Below are 25,997 nucleotides of genomic sequence, written 5' to 3'. Positions count from 1 at the left end.
TTCAGTCTCTGAGAACTGGAGGTCTCTCAGCATGCATTCCTATCTTGCTGGATCCAATCCCCCACGGGCTGGTGCACCAGCTGGGGCAGGCAGGTGTGGCATTGCACACTTCCCCTGGCAAGACTGCTCCTTGTCAGGTGCACTTCTGCTTGAGAGCATCTTCCATCTGCTGGCTGGAGCTTGCAGCTGGGGGAAGGAGGAGCCCATTTCCCACCAGCAGGGCAGAGGTTACTTAACAATCTTTAGAATGTTTACTATGTTATATTATGAATTGGTTTTTCTTATTCTTTCAGTGGCTTTTCAGGGGATGAGGAGAGACTTTATGAAAATAAAGGTACTCATGCATAAAATAAAGGGTACTTGTGCATTCTACCTATATTCCATATGCTCTGGTAAATTGTCATTCTGATTCTCCCATGGGATTAATTGAAGGAAGAGGAAAAATGAACTTTAAAAATATCCTTTAAATAAAATTGATTTCCTCGTTTCAGTTCTGATGGGAAACCTGAGTAAAAATGTGGAAGTATTAAGCATATAACAAGGGGATGCTGATTTATTTTCTGAAGACCTTGTAATTATTGAGAACCCTGTGATTTAGGATTATTTACAGGAGGGTTAAGTGTTACTGTTATTTTCTTGTAGTCAGTTCATCAGCAGCTGATAAGTAAAGAATGTAACTTGGTAAAGTGTTGTAGGCAAAGGGAATTTTTGCAATAATGTTAGCATTTTCTCTACCTTTTCAAGGAACTCTAATTTGTACAGAAGAGAACTAGCTGTACAAGAGCAGCATTCACTACTACATACACTGATTAAAAAATTTCAAAGGAGTAGATTCCTGAGCAGGGCTTCAGTAGGGGTGCAGTTAGTTTAACATATATTCACTGTAAGTTTCTTAGTGTGGAAGATGTCAGAAAAATGAGAAACTTAGAAACCTTGGTCAAGGCGTCAAGACAATGGGACACATCATTTTGACACAGGAATTTTTATGGATTGAATGACTCTGGCTGTACTCCAGAATTAATTCCAGGCTGAATTATGTTTCCATTCTGTATGTTCCTTCATGTTAGAAACCTGAGTAGTGAGTGGTTATTACACTGGACTGTATTACGTGCACTGTTTAAGCACGCTGAGTACAGCACATGAGTGTGACTTTTTTTTCAGTACACTTCTCTTTTATGTGTTTTTACTTAGAATGGTTCTGTAGGTTAGTGCTGGACACAACCCCTACACACAGTGTGTGTGGTTCTAGAAGGAAACTCACATTATCTGCCAGGGCTGAGCATAAAGAAGAGGGGAAATGCTCTCCAAACTGTATGAAAAGAATGTATGATCAAGCATAATATTTTCACTTTCTTGCCATTGCAGCTGCTGCTTTTTATCCTAAGAAAATAAATGATCAGTGCAGATAAGGTGATGGCTGAAATTCTCCATGTGTTTCCATAGATATACAGCTTTCTGGCAGAATAGCACAATTCTTTGTGCAGGCAACTGAATCACCAGAACTAGTGGGCTAGATTAACGTGAGAAATTATATTTATTAATGTAAGAAATTATATTTAAATGTCTCTTTAGCGCTTAGGATATCTGTAGGTATCACTAGGGTTCACCTGCCTTCCCACCTACCTTTTCTCCCTCAATGCCAATCCTTTCTGGGCTAGTTTCTGCTAGTGAAATATCCATAGAATCTATCAGTCTGTTTCTGAGTTTGTGCCACCTGTCTGTGTCCTGACCACATCAATCCCTGTGGGGTTCAGCCCACATCTTAAAACTGAGGGAAATGTGTTCTCATCACCTTTCTTTTCTGTCTTGCTTGTGGTTACGAAAAAAAGCGTTTAGAGAATAGGTATAATTTCATCAGAAAAAGGCCTGTTTTGTGGTGTTGAATCAAGCATTCCTTAGGTTTCTTACCTTTCAGTCAGTAGATGCTGAGATTTTTTTGCCTGTTTTGGTAAATTAAAACATTTTTTTACACTACCCAGGGCTGGGGTTTTTGCACTTGATGCCCTCCTACTTATGTTCCTGCTGAGTTTTCCCTATGCAGTTTCTGGAGGGGTAAGAAAAAAATGATTTCTAGAGAATCTATCTTAGGATATTTACTACAGAGGAAGGAGAGATCGATCTATTCATTGAGACTAATAGGCATCTAAAAACTGAAACAGTATTTTTTAAAAGGAAAAAAATAAAAAGGTGTATGTGTGCATGGAGAGTGGGCAGGACAGTGGGAAACTGCTCTGGCATTTTGGTGTATGACTTTCTGCTGGGAGATGTAGGTTCAAAGTCTCTCAGGTGAGAAAAACCAAGGCTGAGATTGAGCCATTTGTGAGTGTGTTTCTGTGTGTGTGTGCAAACTTATACTGCACTTGTCTTTGTGTTTCCCAATGGCTGGTTTAAGCAGCCTCTTAATAGTTTGCTGGTGTCTGTGTATTCAATTTCAATGCGCCCAGAGGCCTCTGATTGATTTATGTGTTGCTGCCAGCTTGAGACAGCTAATGTGGTTATCACCTCTAGCTGTTTACCCCACCCTTAAAGAGCTCAATAACTTCAGTGGTTCAGCAGCTGGTTTGTGACCAGCTCAAATATCAGCTGAGGGAGAGTGAGGGGGACACTTGGGCACAGTAACCTCACCAGCTGTCTGAGGCTGAGCCATCTCTTCTTGTTCATGTGAGCCAGAGTCCCCTCACATGGCACAGACCAGGTACAAAGCAGTTCTGTGGCCAGGTGCCCTTCTGGATATAGCTTAGATACACCAATAAATGTTACAGTGCTGAAGGTAGCTGCTCTAAAATAGTTCATCTGAATTACAGTGCCTTCACTCTGTGCATAATGAGGAGCCTCGTTTGCAGATGCTAACTTGGGAAGCATTGTTAAGACTAGGAAAGCCCATTTGGAATATACCTGGAAACAGGCACCTCAGGAATGTCACTTGGAAAGGAAGACATCAAAGACTGCAATTCAGTTACTTGACTATGTCTCTGCTTCTGGATCTGGTTTATAGATTCTTTTCATAACTCTAAGTGGAGAAATGGATACCCTTTCACAGTATAGAGCATTTCTAATGAGTTAAATAGGCCAAGTAATGGGGCCTCCTAACCTGTTTGCAGCGTCTCCAGCTCATAGAGAAAAGGGCAAAGTTCCTCTTAGTTACCCAAATAAAAGTTAATTTCTCTAAGTGCTCATCTACTGCCTAGTGGCTTTTTGCAGTGTCACTAGAGTCACTTGACTTAGGGTTCTCATCTTAGCATTGTGATTTAGAGAGAGAAGAGAAACTTCGGGGTAGAGATGTCAATAGTGTCCATTGCTCTGGGTTTCTGGGAAATGTCTAGCTGATACAAACTGTGTAAAAAAACTCTATGAAAAGCTATTTTAAATTGGAGTTTACACAGTTGAGGAAGAAACTCGTGTTTCCTTTTTCTATCCAGGGTAGAATTACAAAAGTGGATGCATATAAATAATGTTTTTCCTTGAAATTCCTATCTAGTTATTTTCCATTTCTTTCCCTTTTCTTGTTTACAGTCTCCATGCTTATATAACAGCTCTCAAGAGGAAGCTGCTAACAAGCCCATCTGATTGTTTGTGCCAGCTGTTTTAGTGGAAGCATGCTGGATGTGACTGAGCTCCACCTTCTTTGTTGAGGTACATTATATGAGAGACACCAAAATGTATGGTTCAGTCAGAATGATAGCTGCTTAACCTCTTGGTACTCTTTTCATTAATTCTTTCTTGGATCAGTTATTGTGTTTTGTCTGTCACAAAACGGGGTTGAAAACTGCTCTGGGCATGGAATGTGTCATTCATTTAAACAACATCAAGGCACACTGTTCATGTTTAATTATTACTTTAATGCAAGTGCTAAACTGTTTTCAGTTACATCTAACAAACATGTTTTCTGGGACTGGTTGCTGGCTGACCTCAAGAAAGGGCATGTTAGGCTAAGCCTTGAAATGCTGCATCAAGCTGTCATCTCAAATAGAAGTGAGCTCATTCATCCTCCCGTGAACTATCATATAGATGAACTGATGAAGCAGGATATATTAACTGCCCACCACAAAGGACATTGCAGTGTGCTGATTTATGATGAGCAAATTCTAGAGTAATCCTATTGATGATGCCTTAAAACATCTGTTCACAGTGTTGCAGTAGCTGAGCTAGGAATACTGTGTAGATGATGAAAGCCACCTGTTGATGAAATCTTTAAAAACGATATATAAATATTTCTGTTGGTGCTGTTGCATCAGTTCTTTTTCAGGATATCCATTATGGCATGACACATTCATTTGGAAATGGCCAGAATATTTATAGGCCCAGTTCCAGTAGAACATGAGCATGTGACCAGTGCTCTTACTTTCAGTCGCTCAGAAAACCAGTTTGATGCAATGTTTAGAGGTGAATGTCATGCTAAGTTAACTTTAATGACAGAGAGAAAAAATGTCTAAGTAGAATTTTTTTCAGAATAAGGTACATGTAAAAAGCAAGGTCTAAGCTGTGTGTATTTGAGAGATCATTCTAAAAGATTAAGAAGAAACCACCACAATACCTAATGCCTTCGTAATGGTAGGATTTGCTGGATTTTGACATGCTCCAAATAAATTACTTCTGAGCAATGGATTTTGGGACTTCCACAATCACTTCATAGGGCTGATGCATTCCAATCTGACACTAAGTCAGAGGGCACATCCACTTCAATTGACCTTCCATTCACCCTGATATCATCATTACTCTTTCTTAGCAGTTGACTAATATAATGACAGCACTCCTATAAAGATGCAGACCTGACTTAAAACTTCCTACAGGCATGATCCTAAGGCTTGAGAGACTTGTTTGTTTCTAAGTAACATCTGTTGGGAAAATCCATTATATCTGTTAGTAGATTTGTTTTGACGTCTGTGACCAAACTTTCCCGGGTTCTCGTTTTTATTTTCTTCCTTCCTGCCTATCTTTCCTGTCTCTCCACTAAAATGATGATCATCACTATCCCTTCTTCCTGCCAGTGGCAGTGGGAGCAGCCAGAAGGGCTTGGCTTGACAAGTACCAAATGAAGCTTGTATGTGCCAGGAATGTCTGCCTGTGTTAGTGACAGCCCCTAGCTTACCAGTTATTGTACCAGAGTCTTTTGAAAGAGAATTTTAAAGTGGGAATGACTGTGAAAGCAGTTGTCTTTTGCTGCCCTTAATGTAGAACCATTAAGAGCTTTAAAATTTCAACTCATCTTTTGAGTTTGAAGAAAGCTCTCTTTGTAAATTTCCTGGCCCAGAGTGCTCTTACTTCATGCTCTTGCCACGGTACTCTGTTGGTTTGTCGTGGTTCTAAGGAATAAATCCTGTTTTAAATTTCCTTGGTTTTTTATAACAAAGGGCTCTGGAGGAAAGAAAATCTTTTAATCCTCCCAGCAATAACCTGACACGACCTTCTAAATACACTATTAACTCAAAAATATTAGCAATATTTTGTAGCTGTCTTAAGAAGAGCTTACAATAGAGATGGACCAAATATTTAGAAGAATAATTATACTTAGTTCTGAGGAAATTAGTATCCATAACACAATTACACATTTAAAAAGGGCTAAATGTTAAAAAGTATTTAAAAAGCCAGGGAGTGGGGTATTGTTCAGTAGCACTGGCAAAATACAGAGTTTTCTGCATGGTCTTTCTAGGCTTGTGATTTCCTGACTGCCTTAGCACACATTACTTGTCTTCTCTGTGTTCTTTAGTTACTCCAATCTGTTTTTCCTTTCCTTCATGACTGCTTACCTTTCAGAAGATGTTCAAAACTTATTTTAATATGCTCAATATGAGATCCTTAGAAGATCTGCAGGAGAAGAGTTTTCTGCAAAACCTGGCCTCTCTGCTGTGTCAGTAGGCTGCCAAGAGTTGCACATAGCTTAAATATCAAATAGTTGTTTTGTAAAAATTGAATACCCTTGTACTAGTATAATTACATTAACCTAACTAATTTGGAAAGAAAATTATGGCAGTAAAGAGTCACAAAGGTAACAAAATTAGGTATCCAACACTATACTCTGACTGGGAGCAAAGAGATGAACCTTAGTGTGGGAGACATAGTAGAAAAATTCAGAGAAAAGTCAGTAGGAAAAGTTAGAGAAAGAGAACTAGCTTGAATTTCTTGTCTCTCCAGTTAAAATACCTGAATTCAGAGATAAAATAGGGGTTTGGAACCTGAAGTTTTTTTGTTACTTTTATGCTTCTCAGGTATGCATTTTGGTACGTAGCAAGTAGCAATTGTGCGTTCCCTCATGAAAATACTTGCTAAATCCTACAGCCTTTAGTAAGCCTTTCTCTATCATGAATTTCTATCAAATATCTGATCTAAACCTAGTGAAGTCCCTGAGAGTCTTTCAATTTCTTCAAGCACAAATTGTGAAATAGCAGCTGGATCCACAGAGGGACACGGGGGAAATGATGCCCCAAAGTAGGATGTACACAGGTATACCCTGCTGCCATATGCCAGCTGTTTGCCTTGGGCTGGTAATAGCCAGGCTGTCTGTCTTGAGAGGAGAGTGCTCCAAGGGTGGAATTCCCACTATAAATTCAGATTTGAGCCTGGATGAGCAGTTCCAATTGAAGCATATGCTTGGTGCCAACTCCTCCTCCTGGAGTGAGAACATTTTTGGGCCAAGAATTATAACACAGAATCAGTAAGGTGGGAAAGGACCATTGGAGGTCATCTAGCCCAACCTCCCTGCACAAGGAGGGTGCCCTGTGCCACATTAGTCAGGGCTGTGTCCAGACAGTTTTTGGATATCTCCAGGGAGGGAAACTCCTCCCTCTCTGGTTAGTTTGTCCAACACAGTATGGACATGCTTGTGTGGAGCCCTTTGTTCTTCAGTTTCTGCTTGTTGCCTCTTGTCCTCTTGCTTGGCACCTTTGAGCAGAGCCTGCCTCCATCCTCTGGTGTAGAACAGGGCAATGTCATGGGAGGAGAAGTGTGGCAGGAACAGGCAGGTGTGAATCACCTGGTTTGGTGTCTTACTTTTGCAGCCCAAGCCCTCTGTCATGGCAGAAGAGAAGGGCACAGTGGAGGCAGGAGCAGTAGCTCCACAGGCTATAGTACTGCTGGCTCCAGCACAGCATGTTCCTGTTGTGACCAGCACAATGGCTGTAAGTCCCTGCTCCCAACAATGGTCAGTCCTCCAGCAGCTTTCACTTTCCCCCAAAAGCTTTCTGCTTTTCTTTGAGGGTTATACTACTGTGTTCACTAGCCTCTGCAAACCCCTCTCTGAACTGTCTTCTTATTCTCCTGCATGTTATTTTCTTCTGACAAGAAAAGTCCAGCTCCTGCTTCTGCGTTTGACTCTGGAAGAGATCCCTCAGGCTGCACTGTCCAGTTCCTCCTCCAACCTTGTCATGCTGGTTCATGCTTTAGCCTGTAGCTTCTATTGTTATATTTATTGCTAAACAAAAGGAGTATTTTCTTGCTCCCTCACTTAGACTGAGTAGAAGATAGTTGTGTCCACCAGCTTCCACGAGCTTTGCGGCTGCTGGCTGCTCAGAAACTTGCTTGCTGTGCACCACCTCATCTCCAGCAAGGCAGGGTGCAAAAAGCCTGATGGCCTGGCAAATCCAGTAATTTTATCCAAGCCCATATGGATCTTATATTATTCATGGCTTCTGATGGGCTGCATATTCCTCACTGATTTAGTGGTTGACTTGTGATGTTTTTCGATGAGTCAAATCTCTGTAATAGTGACACTACATCCATGTATGTGGTAAATGTGAAAGAAAACAGATGTCTATAAAAATCACTGAATCTGATTTGGAACGATGAACAGTATTGTGATTAATCATAGCTGTACAGCTCATGAGTAGTATTTCTACAGGATGGGATGGAAATTGCATGTTTCACACCTATATGATTTCTATCTTAATATTTGGACTCAGTCAAATAAAGTATTGAGCTGTTTATTTGGGGATAAATGGCACAATTACCACTGAGTTTTAAAACTTCTAGTACAGTCATGTACCCTTGAATTCACTTCAACATTGATTTTTTTCCTGGCAATATCTGCGCTGTGCTCATATGTAAAAGGAAACAAACAGTAGCCAATGAGTAAGTGTCATCTACAAACATGGAAAGAGAGTGTAGCAGTTGATCCCCTATAGAATTCTCCCAATGAAACATAAATGTTTTTAGTTTTGTTCTTACCAGTTGCCTCAGACCGAAGCTAAAACATTTGCTGAACTCTAGATTAAGGACAGAATCCTAATGCAGATTTAATCAGACACTCTGAAGCACTGAGTTACAAAATTCCTGAGATCGGAAGGCAAAGAATTTCGCAAAAATAAGTATCAGCCAAGTCCTACTCCTGTAAGACTGGAGGTTGAATAATGGAAGAGCAGTGGCAGAAAGTAATAGCTGAACACAGAAAAATGAAAGGTCTGACCCTATGAACTAACTTTAAGGTCATGAACAGGATCTTACAAAATCAACACAAATTCATTACTGGAAGAAACTAGAATAAAATCTTAAACACAGGGCAAGTGTGATGAGTCAGATCTGGTCAAGTGGTGTATATGTGCAAAATTCTGAATAAAAATAATCAAATTAGCATGCAGTGAAGAGTGAATTTCCATAATGAAGCCTGGAGTTTCCTGAAGAGATTTCTCTAGATTGCTAAGCATGGCTTGGACAAGTCACAAGACAAAAGAGCTCCTGCTTTTTGCAAGACTCTGTGTGCTCTGCAACAGGATTTTGGGAGATGGAGAGACAGTTTGCAGTGTAGACATATTCTTTTGTTGGATTATTTTCTTTGATTTCAGGACTGAGGAACTCTCATATTCTGTGGAACCCACTTAAAACCTTGTATTCTGGCTTAAAGAAAGACTATAGAATGTTCTAAATGCAGTAATGAAGATCTGGGTTTGTTTTACAGAAGTACATAAGATATATGTTGGTAAATGGACACTGAGTGTAGGTGTTAGATAGCTTTCATTTTTTTTTGTACTACTTTTTGAAAGATGATGTTTCTCAGAATAATGTGAGAAGGCTTGGAACACTGATTTATTCCTGTTGGAAAATCATTCTGCAAATGACTCCAAATTGCAGTAATTTAGAAATCTTGAGGTTCTTTCTATATTTGGATTTGTACATTCTGCAAGCTTTTAGTACAAATATATGAATCTTTGGTAATTACTTTAATTCTTGAATAGAACTTTAACTGAACTAAATACATGAATGTACCTTACAGGGCTCAGGCTTTGTGAGACATTTCTGCTAAATCGGCTTATGAATTTCCTTTTGATGAGCTTAATTGTTGACAGATTTTTCAAAAGCCAACAACAGCTTGCTTTGCTAGCTAGTATTCACATGAACTGGATAGTCTTGTGAAGTCCTTTATGCAATTTGCATAATATTTTTCTTTTACTGAAAGATGAAGTGAAATCCTTTGTAGTGAACCTAACAATGTTAGACATTGTAAAGACATCAATCCAAATAAAATTTAAAAACCAGAAAAATTACCCTCCCAGCCTGTTCTTCAACATCTCAAAATACGCAGAGCTAGAAAAAACAGACTTTTTTAAAAAAAAAAAAAAATTTCCCCCAGAGGATTATTAAAGAAAAGATCCTAGATAGTGATATGTGATCTTCTAATGAAGATATATGAAGATATTTTGGTAGTTTCTTCAGCAGTCCTGTAAATTGAATTTTCATTTGAGATCCCTCAAGTCAGAATGCATTATGTATGCAAATCTATTCATTAAATCAACAAAATAAATAAGCCATTTTGTCCAGCCATGCGAAACAGATAGATAAATTTTGCATCTTGTCTACCAGAAATTTTTATTGTTGGTGGTAACAGTCTGGAATTTCTGTCTTTGAATTCTACTGTCTGGAAGCATAGGTGGGAAGAGAACAAAATGTGAGCTAAGCAGTAGAATCTCTATCCATAATGATGGTTGTGGATGTCTGAGTGAAGTGAAGCATGTAGAAGCCTCAAAAATAACTGACCTTGTTTTTCTCCAAACATTTCTGAAGAATTCTGTTCCGTTAATAATGCCTTAAAAGTAATAAAGACTGGGATCTGTGGATTCTAGCCAAATGAGGCCACGTCCTACAGTCCTTGCTTTGTCTTTCTGGAGTGAATTTCCCATGTACTCATGATAAGATGGGGACGAAGGACTGGGTAAGGGTGGCAGGATGGGAAATGGATTGTCACCTCTGAGACTGCGTTTGCAAACTGCTGGAACCACAAATGAGCTCAGTGTTTAACAAGATGGTGGATGCCAGCATGAAGCTTGGAAGTGCCAATTTTAATTAAAAACTGCGTTTTCAAATCAAGTTCCTAGTTAACAATGGGTGGGAAATTCTTCCCACCATGTAAGCTTTCTGAATGCTGTATTGACTGTCAAGATGGGTACAGATTCTCTTTCCACAAAAGTCCTGCTACCATCATCTTCCCCATCACCTCCCCCTGCCAGAAGAAAAAGACTACATTGTTTGTGGAATGTCTCCTGGTTCATGTCCTGCATTTAGGCCAGAATAGACAGATTTTATTTTGTCCTCCTCGTCCCCCTTCCTTCGTTGTTAACAATGGAGTGAACACATGAGATTAACATGGCTCTTGACATGGCTCAGTTGTTTGCCATTTGGAAACTACAGATTTTTCGGTTGTATAATTGTAAGAGGAAAAAAAGGTATGAAAAGATTCAGTCATTTTTCTGTTTATTCCAAAGACAGGGAGAACAGAATACTAGGGGAGAGGTGGGGGAAGCCAACAACAAAAAACAAATTAGTTTAAGAACCAGCATGTTCCCCTTACTTTAAGGAACACAGTAAACATTTCAAAAGTGCATGCCAGCTCATTATCTAACCCAGTCTTCATTGACTTCATGAAAAACAGCAGCAGTTAAGCAATGTTTGCCAAAAGCAAATTTGGGTACATGCATTGCTAAAAAAATGTGACATCCACTCTGCACAGGTTCCTTAATCTGCCATACAGGGGCAAATCAACATTTCATCATTATCGCTTCCCTCTGCTGTTTAGTCCTTTCATGATTGCTCTTGTAGTCTGTTTTGATCATTGTTTATCCAAAACTGTGGTATGACGTATGATTTGGATTGTTAGCCAGAAACAAACCTCTGCAAGCATTTAAATATGCAGAGACAGCCTTGGTTAATATAATCTCAAATGTAATAACTGTTTGCAAATATCTTTCTAACAAATCTTATTGTTTAAAAAAATCTTAAATGGATGTGGAATATTTATGAGTTCCTTTTTTAAGATTTAAGACTTAATTTGCCATTAATTTAATGTATTTTTAAAAACTAGCTTTCTTGTCCAGCTCAGGAATAACATGGGTGTCTTTCTTTTTCAGTCAGTTTGGTGTGGCATATGCAGTTTACAGTTACATTGTTAAAAATACTGGGACAAAGAATTTGAATTTGCTTTATATTCAAGTATTGCCATTTATTGTGATAACAAGTAATACAGCATACTTCATTAGCTGTTTCTTATGGATAAACTACACATTCCTTAGTAAATACATTCCTCTGTTTGTTCAAAATATATAAGCTTATAAATATTTTGAATCATATTGAACTTTGTTTCCTTTGGGAGTAACTCTTACTCAAGAGAAAGGCGAGCATCTATTTGAACAATTGTTTTATTAAATAGCTTAAAGAAAAGTTCCTTTCAGAAACCGTATAGGATTTTCCCCAGAGTCCTCCCATTTTCTGGTGTGCATGTTTGGGTCCTTTGGGCATTGATTTCTTTCATCTTAAGTCTCTGTTTTCAAAATTATTTGGTCATTTTAGTAAGCTTTATTTTGCTTTGGAATCTACATATTCTTCTGCCATATGTTTAAAATTCAGAGTTGCTGTACAGCTCTGATCATTAGTTTTTCTATTCCACATATAGTACATCATACTCTTACTTTGTTATAAGCAAAGAAAAATGCTTGTTTACTTGTTTCTTAAATATATAGTTTCTGATTTTTTAATTTTTATTTTTTATAAAACAGAAGCCCTCTGATTCAGAATTTCATAATGAAATGGGGAATTCTATTGGTAGAAAATAATGCCACTTGCTTATGTTTTTGAAACATTTATCTCATTTTCCCATGGGGAGAAAGAAAACAGCTGTTGAAATTAGGATTTCAAAACTGGGGAAAAAAATTAAATAAACACCCATTTGACATTTTATCAAAAGCTGGAAAATGCTGGTAAAATTTATCTTTGCTAATTTTCCCCTTCCTCAAAAATCCCTCTGTTACTGTTGAATTTGTAAATCCTCATTAGGACCAGGTGACAGAATGCAGATTGATTGTCTTATTTTCCTTTTTTTTTTTTTTTTTTTTTTTTCTTCATGGGGGGAATGTGTTTGATTTTTTAAGGTAGCTATGTCCAATCCAGAGTATATCAATATGTTCCAGTATTTAGTTCAGGCTTTTCTTTGTGAAGCAAAGATTGCTTCACTGCCATGGTGTGGTTACTTCAGTCAATGCTGTGCAATATGGGAAGGATGCTGACGTGGAAAATCAAGGTGTTACACTTTGGAAGCAGTTTTTAAACAGGAGAAAGAGCATTAACATTGTCAGTCAAAATAACTGCACCTTAGCTATTAGTGTTGATGGGGAAAATGTCAGAGGGAGAGAGGAGCAGTACGTGCTTGTACCAAAAGTCTCAGCACATTTTTCCTGATAGCAGCCAGCAGAAGGTGCTCAGGGAGAAACATAAGAAGCAGGGCAAGTACAGAGTGACTCTTCCAGCTTCTGACACTCGGCAGTTTTGGGACTCCCTGTGCTGAAGTTGCATCTTAAGCATTGTTTTTACGAACCACTGAGTGAGGGAGCAACAATAGGAACAATGGATCACTGTTCAGCATCAGTGGCAACTGTGCCTAGAAATAAGTAACAGTGCCACTTCAAAACGCTTGACATGGACAACAGAGGCAGAAGAGCCAGGAAATTATGGTAGTGCTGAAGCCACACCCATGGCCAGAGGCAACATCTCCCAGCTCCTCCAACTTGTGAATTCCTTGGGAGCTGAGAATCCCTACCAGGCAGAGAGGTAGGAGCCAAGCTGATCATTATATAATGCAGCAACTTCTGCCCATGTGGTATCTTAATGGGATGTGGTGTCTTGTTCCTAAGTGTAGGGGCTCCTGCCTGTGTTCCTGCTGAGATTTAGTTTGGTGGGAGCTGGCTGAGTTTGCCCCATACCAATAGATGATGCCACCAGTCACCTGATCTCTTGAGGCTGACTTCTGCATTCTCTTAGAGTTACTGGCTCATTCTTTAGTTCCTGTTGGAGGATCTGCCTCATGTAGGATGAAAGCAACCCCACGTCTTTTCCTCTGGCAGGCCTCTTTGTGGCCTCCCCAATAAATAGCTCTGCACAAGACTTCCAGCACAGTGCTTGCCCTAGTGTGTGATCAGCTGCGTGTTTCTTTTCACAGAAAATAATTTGTAAAATGGCACAGTCTGCAGAATAATGGGAATTCAAACTCTGGCTCCAGATTTCCTTGTGAACCAGTCCTCTGCCTCTGCAGAAGGGGACAGGTGGGCTGCTGCAAAGTTTGGGAAGCCCCTCCTCGGTGAGCCCCACTTTAGCCAGGCTCTGCATGAGGCACCGAGTCCTGCTGAGCTCCTGAAGTGTTCTGTGTGCAGCACTTCTCCCTGCAGAGTGTCAGCCTGGGACACAAAACAGAAGGTCTGTCCTGGTGTGAGCCCTGCACAGGACGGGAGGGCAGCTGTATGGATGGGAGCTGAGCTGTGCTGCTGCTGTGGGGAGCTCCTGCTGTGTTTTGGAGACAGCACCTGTATATTTGAGGTTTGTTTGGGGGTGCAGGGTAATGTGCCAACACAGGATTTTGAATAGTTCCTTGGGGCACAAATAGTCCATTCATTGCTCTGAGTGTAACCCAGCTGCTGGACCGTGGTCATCTGCATGTGCAGCTCTTCCCTCTTTTACTTAATTTTGCTCTCACAAGAGTGTTACTCAAACCCATGTAAATTTTGTTTCAGTAAAGACTGTGTTAAATCATCAAAAAATGTCAGGAGCTGAGACTAGAACGAAAATTGTAACAGTGTCCATAGTAATAAGAAATGGAACAAGTTTTTCTCTGACACCTGTCTCCCTTTTCCTGAAATTGAGATGTTTTGAATGCCAGGCCTTGTTTGCTTTTGCAGTATGATTATTTTTACTACATCCTTTATTTTTGTCTTTCAGAAAGAGCAAATAAAAACAAAGCTTTGCTTCACATTTTTGCTTGAAGATAAACTGGGACATTTTAACAGAGTAACTTTAAATAACTGTTTACTTTTACACTGATCACAGCCAGTTGTTGGGGCTACTGCTACATGGCTAAACTCCCGTAGTTTTTAATAAGAATTTAGGGGTCAATGTTTTTGAAAGTGTGAGAAGGATGGCATTGGTACAAAGCAGTGGATATGCTGCCCACTTGGCCTGAGACAACTGCAAGACTGAAAATGCAGCTGGTCTAGGTCAGTCCCATGGAAGTGGCAGGGCACAATCTGTGAATTACACTGATGTACACAGTTACATGAAGAGAGTTTTTCTGTATTTCTTTTTCATGGATAAACTTTTGCTACGTGCTAAATTTAGACTCTTGGATTCATTTCTGCAAAGCCAGAGCTGAACCACACCCTTCAAATGTGAAGAGCTGTTGCATTAAATCATTGTGCTTCTCACAGGGCTCAGTCAAATGAGGACAAGATTGCAGGCAGGTGCAATTTCCCTTTAGAAAATTGATAGATGGTGCTTCTGCACTCTGTAATGTGTTGGTTTTAGTCTTTACAAAATACAACTTGCATTCTGTTATAACTAGTAACAAATCACACATCTGGAACAAAGAGGAATGTAGCTGACTAATATATTTTATTTATCTGCAATCTGGTTCAGATCCCCTGGCTCCTTTCAATTTTAACTGTGCAACAAATGTACTCCCAGCCTTCTTTTTATCACTTGTTATAGCATTTAACAAAGGTCATTGTGACCCAGAGGAAGTTTAAGGGGAAAGTGTTACGGTGGATCTTGGAAGTGGAGTTTAACTATGATGACAGTGGGCATGAAACCAAGCCCAGTTCTTCTGTGTGTATTTAATTTGTGCTCTTTATTTTGCCTTATGCCAGGCTGGATTCAATCATGGAGCTGCATCTATGGATGAGGCAGAAATGCTCAGTAATTAGTACATCTTTCTTCTCTGATTCCTTTTTTTCAAAAGAATACTTTAAATTGTTTACTTTTTATGTGGTTGGATTGTCAAATTAATAACAAAAATGCAGCCGCTGTTGAAAAGAACAGTCTTCCAGTGAATGCCTAAAATATTTAATTCTGTGCTTAGTAACCATCATCTTGTCAAATCTGGTGACAAATTTTCTTTTAATGGGGATTTACTTGCTCAGGTCACTAAATTCAACACCATAATGTCATTGTTTTTTTAATTTGTGATTTTATCACTTTAGGTTTTAGCCTGCTTAAGGTCTGTCTGATTAGGCTGGTGCAAAGGAATTCATTTTTTGTGGTTCAGAAATGCCAAAGCTATTCTGGTTTCCAAAATATTCAGATAGAAATAATTGCTCATATTATTAAAATTTATTAGAAATTATCTCAGAGAGATTTGTACTATGCTTTGCACTCTTACTTGCAGCAGTAGAGAACCTACCCATAAGGCAGGCATTTGTGTATCTAGCCACATTTATAGCTGCTAGTGCTTCTGAGTACAAAGCAGAAGGTTAATTTCTAAGAAATTATTAGAGCTTTGGTGTATCACATAGTATAGAAAAGCTCTCCCAAGTTCTCTTAAAAGGCAGAATCATGTATGCCATGGTTTTTTCACATGCATAGGTTTTATTGTAACACCTTGGTGCTGTGTTATCAAGTTGTTTGTGCTCGGATTTTACTAATTTATGGATTGCTGTGCTGTTGCATTGATTATGATTTCTGTTTCCTCTGAGGAAGAAGTAACCTGCAGTGCCTCAAAAGTGTGCATTCAAGAGCATGGCATACATTAATTATATTGTGTCCAGTGAAAAAAATGTTCTTGTTTTTGAAACATAATCAATTTTCTGCCTTTTCTACAACTGCACTCAGAACACTTTATTCTTCTATTATTGTTCCTGTAGTGAAGCAATGCTTGGGAGAGGGAGTGACACTAGGGTGTATTTAATACATTCAGTTTTTTATCCTGTGCCAATTTGGTGTAAATATCCTTCATTTCTGTGTTTTTTCATATCTGCAAATATATTTCTATATGGATTACTGATTTTCCCTGAGTTCTCTAGTGCTGTAAATAGTACCTGAGGCTTCACATCTATACAAAGTCAAAAGACAAGATCTAAAAAGTCAAACATACAAGCTCAGATAAACTTAGCTGCTAATAAGCCAGTTTAATTTTTTTATTTTTTTGTTTTTTGTGTTTTTGTGTTTTTGTGGGGTTTTTTGTTTGTTTGTTTGTTTTTTGTTTGTTTGTGAAGATAGGAGTTACTTTTGCAAAGAAAAGTCTTTCAGTGATTGTGTAGCTCAAAGTAAGCAATTTTTGTTCTAAATGTAAGTATTTTTGTTTTGCTCCTAACTGCATCATGTACATCTTCTTGCATAGTAGTACACATACTGCTATTGCTAACATTGTCTTGTAGTGATATTTCAAACTGAAATTGTGGATTTCCACGTCTGTGATGATATTCTTCCTATTCATGCACTTAGTTCTGATCATTATTATATATTCAGTCAATGGAAGGCCAAAATCCCTTTAAAAATACATTAACCACATTAAAATTTGTTACCAGGCTGTTCACAGCAGCTACAGGACATGTGTATCAAATCACAGTATATTAGTAATACATTTTCAGTATGCTTTCATTTCCTACCTTCCTCCTACCGTTGTGTGTTGGGCTGCAAAAACAACTGTTGTCTCCAATCAGAGTAAGAAAATGTAGTATTCATAGTTTCAGGATGCCATGAGCAATGAACAGTACATTTCCTGTGGTTCTGTGATTAGTTTGCCCTATAGTGTATTACAAATGTAGCTCTAACATTGTCTCCAGTTAAAAACAAAAATAGGAAAATGTATCAGGCCCTTTATTTGCCAGGATCACACTGAGTAGAAGTTTAACTATTGTGTCAAGGTTATCTTCTCAACAACACAACAGGCAAACTGAAGTGAATTAGAGAACAAAGTACAAATGTGTTTGCAACCAGCATTTCCATGAGCTAGTTCACATTTCTCTGTGTACTTATGGGGTGCCACTGTGACACTTGGTTGATGTACACAGGCTGGGTAGGTAAGGGAGGGGGAACCATGTTGTAGCATATTTCTCTCATGGACTCATGGCCCTTTCCCCAAATCCAAATCCTAATTTCTAATTAGCTAATTTCTGCCTGTTTGAAGTATAATTACCCCTGTTTCAAGCAGTGCATACAGTCAAAAATGTTAGAATTTCACATACCTGTGAACTGCCTGGTGTGTTGGCCATTCTGACCCTGGTAGTCACTGTGGCCATCTCATCTCAGGTCACCTCTGGTCAACCAGCAAAGTTGCTGTGTAGTGAGGAGACTTTAGGGACAAATCTAGGCCCTGTTAAAGTCAATGATGGTTTTGCTGTTGACTCTGATGGCTTCAGAATTTGTAAAAATTATTTCAGTATGTCTGAAGATCTGTTTTCTCAGAGCAATATGTGCAAATGGGTCTCTTCTGCTGTGGCACTGTGACCTGGGACTTGGGATGAGGGAGTTTGCAAAGGGCCAAGAGCAGCTCATTGAAAACTTCCTTTCTGGACCATAGGAACCAACAGGCATTTCTGAAAATACCAGTAATAAGATGAATCATATTATCTGGTATATCTTAGAACTTCTGATTAAGGATTTAAGAATTTATCCCTAAATATGCCAATTCTTATAATTAGAGTGACATGTTACCACACTGGTTTAGTAGTACGGTCACATTTTATTATCTTGCATGATTCTATGGAACAAAACCCTTTAAAAACTTGTAGGGCAATCTAAATACCATTTGAATTTTTTTGCTATTATTATTTTAAATGCCAGAACAAACACAGAATTTTAATCTTATTAATATATATTTAAAAATATTAATAATTTGCTTCTGTTTGTTAAAACAGTATTAAAACAAGGTGTAAATGTGTTTGTAGTTGATTCCCAGAGGACTTGGTGTCAGAAGAAATGTCACCCTGTCTTGTCCTTTTTGGGAAGGTGGCCTTGACCAGATGTAAGCTCAGAAATGGCAACTGCCATTCACGTAAATGACTAGCAGGTTTATCCTGGCTTCCTCTGGGGCCATCTTGACTTTTGGCAAGAGGCAAAGAGCAGGACTACAAGAAAATAGTAGTTCTCATGGGAGCAGTAAAAATATGTTGGTATTGTTTAATCCTTTCATAACATGCTAAATTAATTTATTTGTTGAATCTTTTAAAGTATTATGCCATTGGGGAATGTGTTTTTCATATAGCAGTCTTACAAATATATTAGAGTTTTAGGGAGAACAGTCAGAGAGTAAACATCACTGGTTATTCATGTTGGGTGACTGGGAGACATGAGGCTTGATTTTTTTTGCTGCTTTACATGTTGTATAGTAATTGGCATAGTGGTCTTACCTTTTGCAGTCTTTTTGCAGATGTAGACAACTGTAAAACATTCAGGATTACAGAGTAGCAGATTCATGTAGTTCATAAATTCTTGGAAAGTACCTAGTTATCATTTAGTAGATATTTTTGACAGTTTTCATGTTTGGTTCAAAATGGATGGTTCAACTCTGTTTCTTCTAAGCCAGTGTTGGATATGCTTGGGACTAGGACTTTAATCTTGAGAGATAAATGAAATTAAATCTTCAGTTAACTCTTTTTTCAGTTGGATTATTTTAGTATGGGGACCTTATTATTTAAGTTGAAGGGAAACATATTTTCTGTTCAATATACCATGGGTAAAAAAAACCTCTCAATTTTGTTCCCCATTGTTCTATTGATCATTCATAAGGCAATATCTTCAAACTTCCAATACTGCAAGAAAAACTAGCTTTACAGCTGTTTGGAGAGATACAAGACCAGAACCATATATACTATAAATGGTCCTTTTCTGTTTATATGGAGCACTTTTGATCTCTAAATCTGTATATGTTAAAGAGGTGAAAAAAAGCCAAACCAGATTTTTCAGAAAGGTTCATGATCTTTGCCCATTACCAGGAGCATCTTCTGTTTTCTACCATACATCCTGACAGGTATTTTGAAAAGAGAAAAAGAACAGGAACAACTGAAAGACTTTGGAGCAGTCCAGTTTTTCTAGATACCCTCTGTCTGTCCATTTGTTATCTGTAGATATTTCTGTGACTTGCCATACATACTAGACATACACAAAGCCAGGATATTGAACATTTCTGTGAATACTGCAAATATCAGAGTTAACCTGTGGGTCAGAAACACATCATTTATTTGGAAACAGGAAGAGGTTGATGCTTGGACACAGATTGGCAGGTTTCCCTTGGAATCAATGGATTTCTGCCAATATATGCCATGCTTCTCATTTGCAAAATCCCTTTTATTGAAACTACTGATGATCCTTTTCAGCAGACATCATCTTTTTTATTTCTTTTTGGTATTGTCATGAATTGAATGTAGCCATGTGACAGTCATAGAATAGAAGGTATATACTTTACAATGAAGGCAAAGGAATCTTATAAACTAACAGACTGAAATTAGGACTTATTCCTTATGCAGAGTTGAATTTGAATTCTGATTTTTTTCCCCCAGTATGCTTTTTAACATACTTATTTTCCTTTTCCAGAGCTGATAACAAACATGTTACCTGCATCTAGAAATTCCTGAGTGTATTCACCACCAGCACAAGTCCACCATGGCCAAACTTGGGCTTTTTAATTTTTCACCCAAGCCTTTTCTTTTCTTTCCTTACTTAATCACTACCTTTGACCTGGAAAGTCAAATCCAACAGATGCTTTCTTCTAAGTCATCACTTTCAGATCTTGATGCCTTTCTTTATAAAATTATCTAAGATCAGCTATTCTTTATCTGCAATCACCCAGATGTCTCCTGATAAATGTGAACTGTTTTGCTTTGGTTTTGTGGTCTTTTGTATTTTCAGCTTCACCTTAAGATGTTGTCTCCAACAAGCTGGCCTTTCATTTTGCAACTGATGCCAACCTTCATTTCTAGTTTTTTATTTCAAGCAATTACCTTTGTACTTTTCTTTCTACTGCTCCTAATGCTTGAAAAAAATTTCCTGTAACCAACCACTAAACAAATATGTAATCTTATTCTAAGCTCTAAAACTTTTCTTCTTAGTTTTTGGGATGAGCAAAGGAAACTTTGGCAAAACTCAGGTCTGTAGTGATTGCTCCTTGCAGGCTGGCATACCTAGTGCTGTGTTGCTGCCTTTGGTGTTTGTTTCTCAACTGTTCTATGCCCATAATGTAATTTCATTGGGACAGAGTATGTATGTTTTGCTTGTGTTCCACAGCACCCATCACAAGGGAACCTTCATCCCTAAATAGTGTTGCTGATCATGAAGCAAGGTTACAGAACCACAGCATTTTAGGAGCTTTCAAAGTGCCAGTGATCACTGACTCTGGGCATGTGTCCTGCAGGAGACATCAGCTAAGGAAAACTCCAGTGAAGATCTGCTGCCTCAGCTTCTGTTGGAGGGACAATAGATAAGTAAGTCACAAACCACTTGTATTATGCTGGCTATCTTCAGCACTAGGGTTTTAGGTCATGTATAAAAAGAAATTCAAAAGGACTGTGGAAGCCCACTGACAAAATCTCTGACAATAGAGTTGTGGGTTCTCTGAGAGAGAGGGATCTGAACATCTGGGAAAGAATGGTAGTGGGATTATTTGCAACTGTAGGAGGAAAAATCCTGCAAAAATATAGATAAGTATTCAAAATATGAGAAAAATGGAGTAAAATTACAATTATATAATCCTTAGCATGATTTGGGATCACTAGTATTCAGCTGATGAAAATATGTGCTCTAAAAGTAACAAATCTAAGCTCAAGTTTAGGCTATGCTGCAGGGAACCCAGAAAAATGTGCCCATTTTAAGGATAAGAGATGGCAAATTTCACTCCATGTTTTCTCATTCCTTACTGTGAAACTGAACTCCAGGTCTGTATTATATGAATGTTACCTGCAGATGAACTTTGTGTTTTTGTAAATAATAGATGCTTTTATGCCCAGGTTTAGTGGTTTCTTGCTACCCAGACAAATGCTCACCTGGGGATCAAACCTCTCTCATGCTAAGACCAAACTGATTCAGGAGCCTGAAATCCAAAGGCAGTACCACATGAAATGTGGAGGTGAGATACTGAGAAGAGAAGCAACAGGCAAGGTATGCTGAGATGAAGAAAGAAGAGGTAGAAGATATAAGTTAGAAACACTGATAACTTGAGAAGTTGGTTTTCTGAAGAAAGAGAGCTAAACAGGAACTTGAATACAGATGGCAAGATGTTGCAGAAGATGGGAATGAATGATAATGGGAGAGAGAAATGGGAAGAATGTGGTAATTATTTTTCTTTTCTAAAATAACTATTTCTAGCCTTTCAATAGCCATGAAAATGAACTTCTGTTTTGGGTAAGCTGCTGCAAGTCAACCCCTTTCACTCGTAGTAAATCCTCATCTTTAGAGGAAAATGTCACTGTTTCCACAAACAGTCATAAAGTGTGTAATCAAGCTCTCAAGCAGTAGCACACTTGAGATCATAACAATATGTATACTTCTCCAGGAACATGAATCTTAAATTCACTGCTGGTATTTTCCCGTGGTCTGGAAAAAGCAATGGCTAAAAGGAGAATTTGTTTTTTCAAACTGTATAACAAAGGGTATGATATTACAGAATAAAACTCATTGCTTATATTCAAGAAACTTTAAAAATACTGTAAAATACAAAAGAAAACCACCCTTTCCTCAGGACTTGCAACGGCTTTGCATTTGTTCTGATTTATAATAGAATCATAAAATTGTTTAGGTTGGGAAAAAAAGTTTAAGATCATTGAGCCCAGCTGTTAATCCTACACTGTCAAGCTGCTTGACCCTAAGCAGCACACCTACATATCTTTTAAATACCTTCAGGGATGGTGACTCTACTACTTCCCTGAGCTGCCTGTTTCAATGTTGACAACCCTTTCTGTGAAGAGGTTTTTCCTAATATCCCATATCTCATCCCCCACTGGTGCAACTTGAGGCTATTTCCCCTTGTCCTATCTCTTGTTACCTGGGAGAAGAGACTGATCCCCCACCTGGCTACACCCTCCTTTCAGGTGGTTGTAGACATCAAAAAGGTCCCTCCTGAACCTCCTTTTCTCCACATCATACAGCCTCACATCCCTCAGCTTCTCCTCATTAGACTTGTGCTCCATACCCTTCTCCAGCTCCATTGCTCTTCTCTGGACATGCTCCAGCTCCTCAATGTCTTTCTTGCAATGAGGGATCCAAAATTAAGCATGGAATTTGAGGTATGGCCTCACCAGTGATGAGTATGGGGGAGATGGTTACTGCCCTGGTCCTCATCAAGGTGACAAGGATCATCTTGTCATAGAAAAGATCAGATTGTCAACTAGTTTAATTTAATTTAATGCTCCTTTTATTTATGTTTACTCAGTTTTTTTATTAAAACAATACATTTTTCATGGGCTTAAGAGGTAAACAACAAGTCTTAAATCAACCAATTCTTTCTAAACTGTTCTGAGAGTCCTGCCTTGTCTTAGCAATGAAAAAAATGATCAGTCCTTAGAATGCAGAGGGAAATTAACACCCCTGAGGATTATCAGTTTGTGATGTAGTGATCAGTTGAATTGGCCTGAATGACTTCTATGGTGGTGTTATAATTTAAACAGAAAATAGTCAAATCCTTCGGAAAGGAACTCCACAAAACTGTGAAATGCTTTATTAATGTTGTCAAAACTTAGTCATAGGAACCATCAACAACTCAGCTTTTGCCTTGTGGTATGCTGCTTGGGAGAGCAGTGCAGACTTTCTCAAGCAAGTCTGAATCACAGGAATTGACTGTCCCTACACTGGCCTTTGGGAAGGATGGATGCCTTAAAGGACAGGGATACCCTTTTGTCTCCAAAGATATTGCAGGCAATGAGTCTGGGTAGGTCCAGGACTGAAGCAGGGTACCTCTAAAGCTTTGGTTTTTGTCTTCCCTTTTATCTGGGGAGAACTTTGTGTTCATTGAGATAATCTGGAAATATAAGGGAACAATCTCTGTAACCTAGGGGTTGTTACAGATAAGACTAGATTTTCTAGGAGTGTGCAAGAAGAAAAATGGCAGAGGGAAACATCTTGCTCTCATCTCCCTCCCCTTGCCAAAACCCACCACCTAAACCAAGAAATACTGTACACAGGCCTAGGACAATGTCACTGTTTATTTCAAGCTACTGTTAAGAAGCTGTTATTTATTTAAAACTTCAAACAAGATTGCAAAATCATGAGCATCATAATCAGCAAAGGATGTTCTCTTTCCCCTACCATAACATAAACCACAGTATGACAAATTAGCAGAAGCCTGCAGCAATCCGAAAAACCCAAACCTTTGCTCTTTCTTCACAGAGGTTTTTAAGATAAAATGCATAAATATTGAAGCTACCCAGGACAGTGCATGAAGGAACTTACAGTATCACTGTCAGAACCTGACTTTCCATTGACTACCCCATAAATCTTTTTAAGCTGGGTGCAGAGAAGACTTGTGCATGTAGAAGATTTTTTCATTTTACTTGGTGCCAGCCAATAGTGGGCAAAGTGCTTATAAAATGACAATGATAGTTTACACATTGTCCTTCATAGTGACATAGTACCTGTAACAGTAACCTAGTTGCAAGTGTAAGGAAAGGAGAAATGAAAAAGTACTCTATTTTGTACCCTCATCCTGTTTGTCTTGTACATTCATATGCATTTTGGGTAGAATTCCAAATGGAATTGGAATTGATGCCTCTGTAAAAGACTAGAAAAGAAACTGGTGGAGGAGTTGAGGTGCTGTAGGACTTCAGTAAGAGTTTGGGAAGAGAGGTGAAATGTCACTTTAAGAGTCCTGCTGGCTAGAGCCTTTAGATTTTGGTGATTAAGGGAAAATACCATTTGGTTTAAATAGGCAGCTTCTCTGTATGCCCTTTGGTGTTAGTTTCCCTTGTTTAGTATATGGGTATCATACATGACAATGGGAAAGAGAGAAGTACTTTAGAAAAACAAACAAACAACTCCTCCCTCTTTCTCTCTCTCTTTCTCTCTCTAAAAAAAAAAAAAAAAAAAAAAAAAAAAAAAAAAGAAAGAAAGAAAAAAAGAAAGAAAAAACAAAGAAAAATAAGAAACTGTGGTTGTAAAACCACAAAAATTGGCATTGAGGCTCCAAGGCAAGTGTAAGCCTTGGAATTTCTTTTAGCTCTTAAAAAAAATAGTCCAAACCAAAACACCCCAAAGCACAACAACTCTCTTTCCATGGAATCCAGTTTAATGATGCTCCTCCTATCCCCCCTTTCTTTTAGGAAGATTTAAAAGAATTTATTTTAAGCTTTGGCATAAGTCTTCTTTGCTGCTTTATGTACTATAAAGCATGTTGATTTTTTTTGTTGTTTGATTTTCACTTAGAAATTTAAGAAATGCCAAGTCTGTTATGGTTTTCCCGGTGATTTCCTGCATATCTCAGAGGATAGGTATTCATTTCTTTCTCAAAAGAACAGCAGGAGTGAAAATGTGGATTCTTTAACAAAGAGAATCTTAATCAAAGCCTGTGTTAGTTGCTGAAAAAATAAAACGTAATTTAAAACAAAAAGAAGAAACAAAGACTTCAGAATAGTCTCACTTTCAAAAGAAACAAATAATTTCTTTTCAGCAGTTGTTTAGTTTTCACTCTCTTGAGTTTGTAATATGATGTGGTCATTGAGAGTCATTGACAGCAGAACTTCTATTACAAGGGGAGAAAAATAAGGGGAAAGAAAAACATATGGAGAGGGTTAATATTTGGAGGAGCTGTTCTTTGTGCTTCCAGCTCTGCATGGATCACACCTTTTGCACTTCAGTTCCTTCTTATGTGAAGTATGGCTGAGAACACTTCTGCTATTTTTTGTCAAAGTGCACTGAGATACAAAGATGTAAAATTCTTCACAAGTTATTCTTCCTTTCTGTTGGAGAAGTGGTATTTGATTCTGATTTGGTGTGACACAACCCTATTAGCCTTTGTTGGCACTTGAAGTATACGTAGTAAACAAGTTATTATTTATAATATATTTCATATGTTTATGGGAAAAAGCAAATCTGATGATTTAAATCATGTTCTTTAGATAATCTGGTTTTATTGTAGTGACTAAAATAAAAAGAAATTAGATTCCTTGTATCTAGTCCCTTTGAAGCATCTATTCTTTCAGGTTATCTAAGGGGGGGGGAATATAAAAAAAATTGCATTTTCAGTTGCACCTCTGGGGAAGAGGACATCAGTGATCAGTTTTGGAAATCTTGGGTAATAATCAGTTGTGGATGAGAGTGGGCATGCTACCAGGGGTAAAGCAGGGAAAAGTGCATTTCTGACTATTTATGATACTGGGTTTTCAGTGTGAGCTGATGAGAATCTGCAAACATTGAATGGGGCAACAGTCAACCACTGGAGGCCAAACAACAAAATGATCCCTCATAAAATGTGATGATTCAACTGCATGGATACTCTCTAATGACATGGGTCTTTAGTACAAGTGTCTCAAAGAGGCTGATTTCAAACTAATTACAGGATAACTACCACGTAATTAATGCCTCAGGAATCCAGAACTCACTGTCTAATGTCTGAGACCAAAGGTTAATTATAAGCACACCAGACATTAAGGCAACTGCTGCTATATGGTTTTATGATCTTTACTAAGATTAAAAAAATAAAATAATTTTAATTAAAAATGTCAAAAGAGATCTTGAACTCTTTCTTCCCTTGTGCCCCTATCTGAAACTGGAATGTCCTACATTTCATGGGCACTGATTTATGAACACAGATGGATTAAACTGAATGGTGAAATGAT

The 25,997-nt window shown here is 38.3% G+C and overlaps 1 long non-coding RNA gene across 16 annotated transcripts in view; it reads left to right on the top strand.

Annotated features, from left to right (window-relative positions):
- LOC130254448 (uncharacterized) overlaps positions 1–25,997 on the top strand; it is a 235,096-nt gene that overhangs the window by 26,348 nt on the left and 182,751 nt on the right. For 13 of the 16 annotated variants that reach the window (XR_008840721.1, XR_008840729.1, XR_008840724.1 and 10 more), the window contains exons 2-3: positions 3,514–3,633; positions 20,588–20,657. This is a non-coding gene — a long non-coding RNA (uncharacterized LOC130254448). The remainder of the gene's footprint in view (positions 1–3,513; positions 3,634–20,587; positions 20,658–25,997) is intronic. The other 3 variants (XR_008840733.1, XR_008840731.1, XR_008840734.1) reach the window with 2 other exon arrangements.

The sequence above is a fragment of the Oenanthe melanoleuca genome, chromosome 5 (assembly GCF_029582105.1).
Source record: "Oenanthe melanoleuca isolate GR-GAL-2019-014 chromosome 5, OMel1.0, whole genome shotgun sequence".
NCBI classification, from domain to species: domain Eukaryota; kingdom Metazoa; phylum Chordata; class Aves; order Passeriformes; family Muscicapidae; genus Oenanthe; species Oenanthe melanoleuca.
The sequence above is the reverse complement of the archived record's forward strand: the minus strand, read 5'-3'. Positions and strand labels throughout refer to the sequence as shown.